The sequence below is a fragment of the Microtus ochrogaster genome, linkage group LG1 (genome assembly GCF_000317375.1).
Source record: "Microtus ochrogaster isolate Prairie Vole_2 linkage group LG1, MicOch1.0, whole genome shotgun sequence".
In the NCBI taxonomy this organism is placed as follows: domain Eukaryota; kingdom Metazoa; phylum Chordata; class Mammalia; order Rodentia; family Cricetidae; genus Microtus; species Microtus ochrogaster.
In genome coordinates, this window is record NC_022027.1 from 5407156 (window position 1) to 5414556 (window position 7401).

Here is a 7401-nt window from a genome sequence, read left to right on the forward strand (position 1 = left end):
GAATTGGGGGGAGGGGGAGGGAAATGGGAGGCGGTGGCGGGGAAGAGACAGAAATCTTTAATAAAGAAATAAATTTTTTAAAAAAATCTAAAAAAAAAGGACATTGAGCCTATAAAAAAAGCACAAAATGTGACAAATGAAGTAATTATTTAATAAAGGAGACAGTTTAACAAAGAAAAACAAGAGTCTGCTAGTTATAGTCATGTTGGTTGGCCGTTCTTTACTCAGCCCTTGGAATGTGTTGTGTATTTTCCTGACTAGCGTTTTCCACTGAGAGGCCTAGTGCTATTCTGATGAGTTTTCTTTTTAAGTGAACTGGTGTTTTTTTCTTGCAACTTTTAAAATTGTTTCATTTTGTGGTTTTAGCATTTTAACAACATGTATTTCTTTTCTTTTTTTTTTTTTTTTTTGATGGTTGAAAAAAGTCAGTAGACTCTTTATTGCTTCTGGGGTGTAGGGCTCAGTAGCTCTTGGTGGGACGGGTCCGTTTCCTCTTCACCACCACAGGCTTCTGGCTTCATAGGATGGCACTGGCCCTGCAGATGGCTGCTATGCGCAAATCGGTGCGGTACTTGTTCTTTCGGATCATGTGCCTGATGCTGCTCAGGGTGGCCAGTGCATTCTTGTTGATGGTGGTCCTTACGTAAGAAGTAGCTGGTTTGCGCTGACCCGATCTGCGTTTCATGACCACCACGACCCCTTTGCCGTCTGCCGCTGACTCCACTCCCACTGTCTTGCGGTTGTAATCAGCCCGTTGTAGCGGAAGGAGTTGCGGGCTTTCAGATTATTGGGTTCGGTGCTGTACGTCTGCTTATTCCTCTTGATCAGGAAACTGGAGCAGTTCCGAATGACCATCCATTGCAGATGCGCAGACATGGCGGCGCCTCCTCTTCTATGGAGGACAGAGACGGAAAGAAATTTCTTTTGTCTCTGATCTGTTGAGGGTTCTTAATGGGTCCTGTACTTGGATATTCCCAAGGTTTTCTTAGATTTGGGGAATTTTCTAGTATTAATTTTTTAAAATGTTTTGTATGCTTTTTAAGTTTGTGTTTTTTGACAACTTCTTGTGTATTCATTGGGTCCTCAGGATCAGTTTCTTGGTTGTGGCCTAGATGTCTTTATAGTTTTGGTTATTTTTGGTGTTTTGGAGGGTATGTGGCTGTAATATTTCCTTTTCTCTATCTTCAATCATTGACTATCTCTCATTTGGCGCTGCTAGTCAATCTGATTTTTTGTTTTATTTGATTCGTTGAAATTTTCACTTCTTTACTTTTCTGGGTTCACTTCCATTTGTTTCTTTGGTGTGTTATCCATTTGCTTGCTGGATTTCTTATCTGTATTGCTGAGCTTGTTGTCTAGGTCCTGAATCTACTTTCATACTTTACTCATCAGCTTGTGTGACGTCTCTTTGAGGTTATCGATCAGTTTTAAACTAGACTGTTGTGTTGTTTTACATTTCAACCATTTCTGTATCTTTTAATTCATTCAATGATATTTTATTGTGAATTTTCTTTTTAAAACTTTTTTTCATTTTTAGACAGGCTCTCACTATGTAGATTACTCTGAAGCTCATTATGTAGGCCATGCTGACCTCAGACTCCTAGAGATTCTTCTGCCTTTCCTTTAGAGTGCTGGGGTAGAGCCATGGGCCTTCACACATGTCCCCTAAGCGTGAACTTATACAGGAGGGGCCTGTTGCTTTTTTCATGTTTAAATTGCAAACATGAAAATTTGCAATTTATACCTTTGTCAGGTATGTTATCTCTTTACTAGGGATTCATCTTAGGCGGAAACTTTCTCTCACATGCTTAATTCCTGTTGCATCTCAGAAAGGAGAAAACAAACTTCCCCAACGGCAGACACACCAAGACAAAGCATATGCACAGAAATAAAAATTAACTATAAATGATATACCACTAAATGCTGTAGATAAGAAAATGGGAAAATTCATGTTAATTATGAAGTTTATAACTAGGATAAAAGTAATAGTGAATGTGTAAACTAAAGGATGCTGTCAGGAAAAGAATGAATGAAAAAGGAAGGCAAAATGAGACCAAAAAAGAAAGACAGAATTTTTAAGCACAAGATGAAAAGAAGTAACAGAACAAATGTGATTAAGTAAATCTGCAAAAAGAATTAAAAATAAGATCATAAATAAATTATTTTTAAAAAATAATATAAGAGGTAAAAATAATTCTTTTTTTTCAGAATGTACGCTTTATTGAATCCACTGTGGACAGATGTATGAAGGTAACATTTGCGTATGTGTAGAGTAAGAAAGGATTATGGGGCAGGCAACTCTGGACTGTGTAGCACAGGGGAGGACTGAATCCAAAATGTGGAATTCTTTGTGAAAAGGCTTGAAAGACTGCCACAGAGGTAGTGGAGACAATAATGGTACAGATAGTGACCAGTAGGATGCTGAAGATCAGGGAGCTGATATTCACACATTTGCCAGTGGAGGCATAGGTCTGGGCTCCAATCACATGGCCCATCATCTTCCTGTCCTTGGTCTTCACAAATTAGGCACAGGCAATGAAACCTAGGCAACAGGTATTCAAAAAGAGTTCATTGAGCAGGGACCAGACGACATGGTCAGGCACAGAGACCTTTCTGGGCATGTTGATCACAGTGGTCCTCACCACATCTGAGTGATGGGATTATCCCAGTTCAGTCTCCCCATACTCCTCTTTGATTGTCGCATAGCTTGGGAATTATGGCTCATGGTATTGACTCGAATAATCTCCCTGTCTGGTGGATGGCTGCTGCTACCCTCCCTGGCCAGTAAGAATAATTCTAAGAATAATAAACATGTTTAAAAAATAGACCAAATAGTTCAAAGAAATGACAAAGAATTAAGGCACTTTGTTCTGAATACTTTAAAGGAACCTGCCTCTTTTTATTACCCTGATTTTTATTATTTATTTATTTACTTAATTTTTAATGCATAGAGTCTTCTATAACTTTGCTATCTTACTAAAAATTTCTTCACTTTCTTGTTTTCTAGTGTTCATACCTGGTTTGGGTTTTGAGATAATACTGCTTTCTTAGAAAAAGTCTGGAAGTGTTTCCAGATATTTTGTGGCATCCCTTTATGTTGGCCAAATGATACCAAGACCAACGTCTTGAGACATCTTGAGTTTCTAAGTCTCATTAATAAAATAATTCAAGAATGGATTCAATAGGAAGTGCCAGTAAAATTAAGAGTTTAAAAGAAATATACTCCAAGACAGGCAAGCTGCAGATTTCCGCTGCTGCACAGAAGATACTAGAAGAGAGAAAGAAAACACATACAGAGGTAGCCACAAAGTGAGAAGTGTGTATGTGAGTGCTTTAGAATAAAAAATTGAAGACTGAAATATTAGGAAATCCCAAAGTGTTGTGGAGCACATATGTAGAACAGAGAAAGAAAAAAAGGAAATATTACACTTTTCTGAGTTATAAGAAGAATAGGTCCAAGCCATTTGGTTGTGCTCTTTAAGAGACTGCACCTTAGGGGGCATGAATTCTGAGAAGGTAAAGTGGGTTAGTTATTCCACCTATCTCTTCAGCATGGCTTATGGTGAACCTGCTTTTTTAGTGATCTCCACATAGACCAGAGGTTGATTAGAAGTAGTTTTTTCCTAATGGCCTTTATTGCTACTCTAATGGAAACACTCCTTCCTTTTCTATTTTATGAAATAATTTGTTCTTTAATGATCTAGTAACATTCAACAGTGACCATGCACTAAGCTTAAAAAATAAAAAAAAAGCCGGGCGATGGTGGCGCACACCTTTAATCCCAGCACTCGGGAGGCAGAGGCAGGCGGATCTCTGTGAGTTCGAGACCAGCCTGGTCTACAGAGCTAGTTCCAGGACAGGCTCCAAAGCCACAGAGAAACCCTGTCTCGAAAAACCAAAAAAAATAAATAAATAAAAACAAAGACAACTATTACTTTTTCAGTATCAGTTCTTGGTATAGGTCTACTTATGTTCTTTATACCTCCTCTTGGTTTAATTTTAGTAGATCATCAGTGCCAAGAACTGTATCCTTTTTTCCCTAGGTTTTGCAATTTGTCAGAATATAAATTTTCAAAGTCTTCTCTAATAATCTGTATTTTATTTCTCTCGTAATGTCCCCCTTTTCATCTCTCAGTTTACTTATTTTGGGTCATCTCTAGAAATTTTATTTTAAAATTAGCTAGTTAAGCAGTAGATTTTCTTACTGCTTTTTCATAAGTTTTGGTTGACCATCTTCTCCATCTCCAGACCTTATTCCCAGCTTAAACCTTTCCAACCCAGATTTATATTCCCTTTCACTTTTATATCACATGTCTTCTACTTACCAGCTAACCCCATCCAAATCTTTTCCCCCGTCATGTACTTCTTTTTACTTTCCAGGCTTCTATTGTACTTATTTCCATATAAATACACATATATAATAATTAGAAGCTAGGATCCACATATGAGAGAGGACATGTAGTATTTGTCTTCATGCGCCTAGGTTATATCCCTTAAATATAAGCTCTTGCTGTTTCATCCATTTTCCTTTAGATTCTTAATTTTATTTTTTCTTTATGAATAAATAAAATTCCATTGTGTATATGTACCATGTTTACATTATCTCTTCATCAGTTGATCGAAATATAGATACTATTTTCTGGCTGTTGTGAATAACGTAGCAGTAAACATGGATCCAAGTATATTATGTTAGGGTATAGAATCGTTTGGGTATATACCCCAACGTCACATAGTTGAATCATATGATAGTTCTGTTTTTAGTTCTCTTGGTACCTTGTAATATTTGCATCAGTCCCATAATCAATAACTAAGGGTTCCCTTCTTCACACATCCTCTCCAGCACTTGTCATTCAGTTTTCTGGTGACAGCCATTTTGACTGGAGTAATATGGTGTATCAGTTACTTTTCTGAGCTGTGCTGGCTAGTTTTATGTCAACTTGACACAAGTTATAGTCATCTGAAAGAAAAAACTCAGTTGAGAAACTCCCTCCATAAGATAGGGCTACAGGCAAGCCTGTATGGCAGTGGTTCTCAACCTTTGGGTGATATCCTATATATCAGATATTTACATTATGACTCATAACAGTAGCAAAATTACAATTATGAAGTAGAAACGAATAATTTTATCATTGAGGGTCACCACAACATGAGGAACTGTATGTAATTAGTGATTTTTATGGGGACAGTCCTTTGTGGGTGGGGAACACCCTTAGACTGGTGGACCTGGGTTCTTAAGAAAATAGACTGAGCAAGCTATAGGGAGTAAGTCAATATGCACCATTCCTCCATGGCCCCTGCATCAGCACCTGCCTCTAAGATCCTGCCCTGCTTGAATTCTTGCCCTGACTTCCTCCAGTGATAGCCTTTGTTGTGAAAGTGTAAGCCAAATAAAGCCTTTTCTCTCTATCTTGCTTTTTGTCACGGTGTTTTCATCATGGTAATAGTAATCCTAACTAGGATAGTTGCTGTGATAAAATATCATTACTAAGACAAGTTAAAGTAGAAGTTTATTTTGTCTTATGCTTCCAGAAAGATAACAGTCCTTCATGACTGGGAAGCATGGCAGTAAGCTACAGGGATGACAACAGAGCAGGAAGCTGAGAAATCTTATCTATTACTGCATGCACAAAACAGAGCCAACTGGAAGTAGGATTTTATTTATTTATTTATTATATTTATTTAGGTTTTTTGAGATGGGGTTCTTCTGTAGCTGTAGAGCCTGTCCTGGAACTAGTTCTTGTAGACCAGGCTGGCCTCTAACTAACAGAGATCCACCTGCCTCTGCCTCCTGAGTGCTGGAATTAAAGGTATGCGCCACCATCACCCAGCTGGAAGTAGGGTTTTAAAACCTGCCCCAAGTGACATACTTTCTTCAGCAAGGTTGCACCTCCTAAATCTTCCCATACAGCACAAAATGCCTGAGTATTAAGGGGACATTCTTATTTCTCTTCTGGAGTGTGGATTATGTCCCTTAACATAATTTCCATCTGTTTTTTACTGGGAAATACAAATATTCTTACCTGTGACTAATTAAAACTCCATGTGTATATGTATGACATCTGCTGACAACATCTGGGTTGGCACTCACTCTATCGAATAAAGCAGCAGTGAACATGGATGATAGTAAGATATAGGATCCTTTGGGTATATATCTATATATGCTACGATGCTATAGCTGGGTTATATGGTAATTCTGTTCAGCTTTTTAAGAAACCTCCATGCTGAGTGGTGCTGGTATACACCTTTAAATTCCAGCACTTGGGAGGCAAGTGGATCTCTGAGTTCGAGGCCAGCCTAGCTTTCTACATAGTGGGTTCAAGGCAATCGAGACTACACAAAGGAAGCCTGTCTAAAACAAAACTCTCCACAATGATTTCCATAACAGTGCACTAGTTGCCACTCTAATTGTGAATAAGGTTTATTCTGTCTCCATATCCCTGCCACTGTGTGCTGCCACATAGTAAGGTATTTAAAGCTAAGGGTGTTAGACATTTTTGAAAGTATCTCTTATATTTTTTTCTTTTGAGAATTCTCTGTTCAGTTTTATGTTTCTTGTATAGTCTAGATACTGATGTATAACTGGCAAAGATTTCCCTCCCATTCTGTACATTATCTCTTCACCCCCCTTCCTTTGCTGTTCAGAAGTTTACTTCATGAGACTCCATTTGCCGTGTAGTCTACGTAACTACAGCTGCGCCCAGAAATTCCTCACCTTTGTGGTGTGGTATAGTGCTTCTTTCTGCTTTCCTCTGTTTGTTTGAAGTAGATTTCTGTTTAGGGCAAGAGATAAGACGCCAGTTTCATTCTACCTTTGTGTTTCTAGTTTTTTTCCCCAGCAACATTTGTTGGAAAAATAGAGACTGTCTTTTCTCTAGTGAGTTTTTGACATCTTTGGAGGGAAAAACCAAAACATCAGACTGTGTGGGTTTATGTTTGTCTTTTATTCTGATTCAGTCTGATTATATCTGCTTTTATGCCTTGCTATGCTGCTTTTTATTCCTATGCTTCTATAGTTTAACTTGAAATCAAGTATGGTGATTCATTGGTTTCATAGGGTTTCTTTGCTTCCAAATTAATTTTATAATTTTTTTCTATTTCTACGAGAATGGCATGGGTGTTTTGATGGAGGTTGTATTTAATCTGTATAAGGCTTCTGGAAATATAGCCATTTCACAGTATTGATTCCTATAACCAATGAGCATTGAGAGTTTTTTTCCCTCTTTCTAGTGTCTTCTTCAATTCCTTTCTTTAAGTATTTTAAAGTTTTCATTGTAGTGGCATTTTACCACTTGATTACATTTATTTTAAGGTATTTTATTTGTTCTGTTTGTTTTCCAGGTAGTTTTGAATGGGATTGTTTCTCTGGTTTCTTCCTGAGCCTGCTTACTATTGAGATATATA

The 7401-nt window shown here is 37.7% G+C and overlaps 1 protein-coding gene and 1 pseudogene across 7 annotated transcripts in view; one reads left to right on the forward strand and one right to left on the reverse strand.

Annotated features, from left to right (window-relative positions):
• Ccdc88a (coiled-coil domain containing 88A) overlaps positions 1-7401 on the forward strand; it is a 154294-nt gene that overhangs the window by 49241 nt on the left and 97652 nt on the right. The gene's annotated exons all lie outside the window — the stretch shown is intronic.
• On the reverse strand, positions 453-955 carry LOC101985162 (annotated as a pseudogene).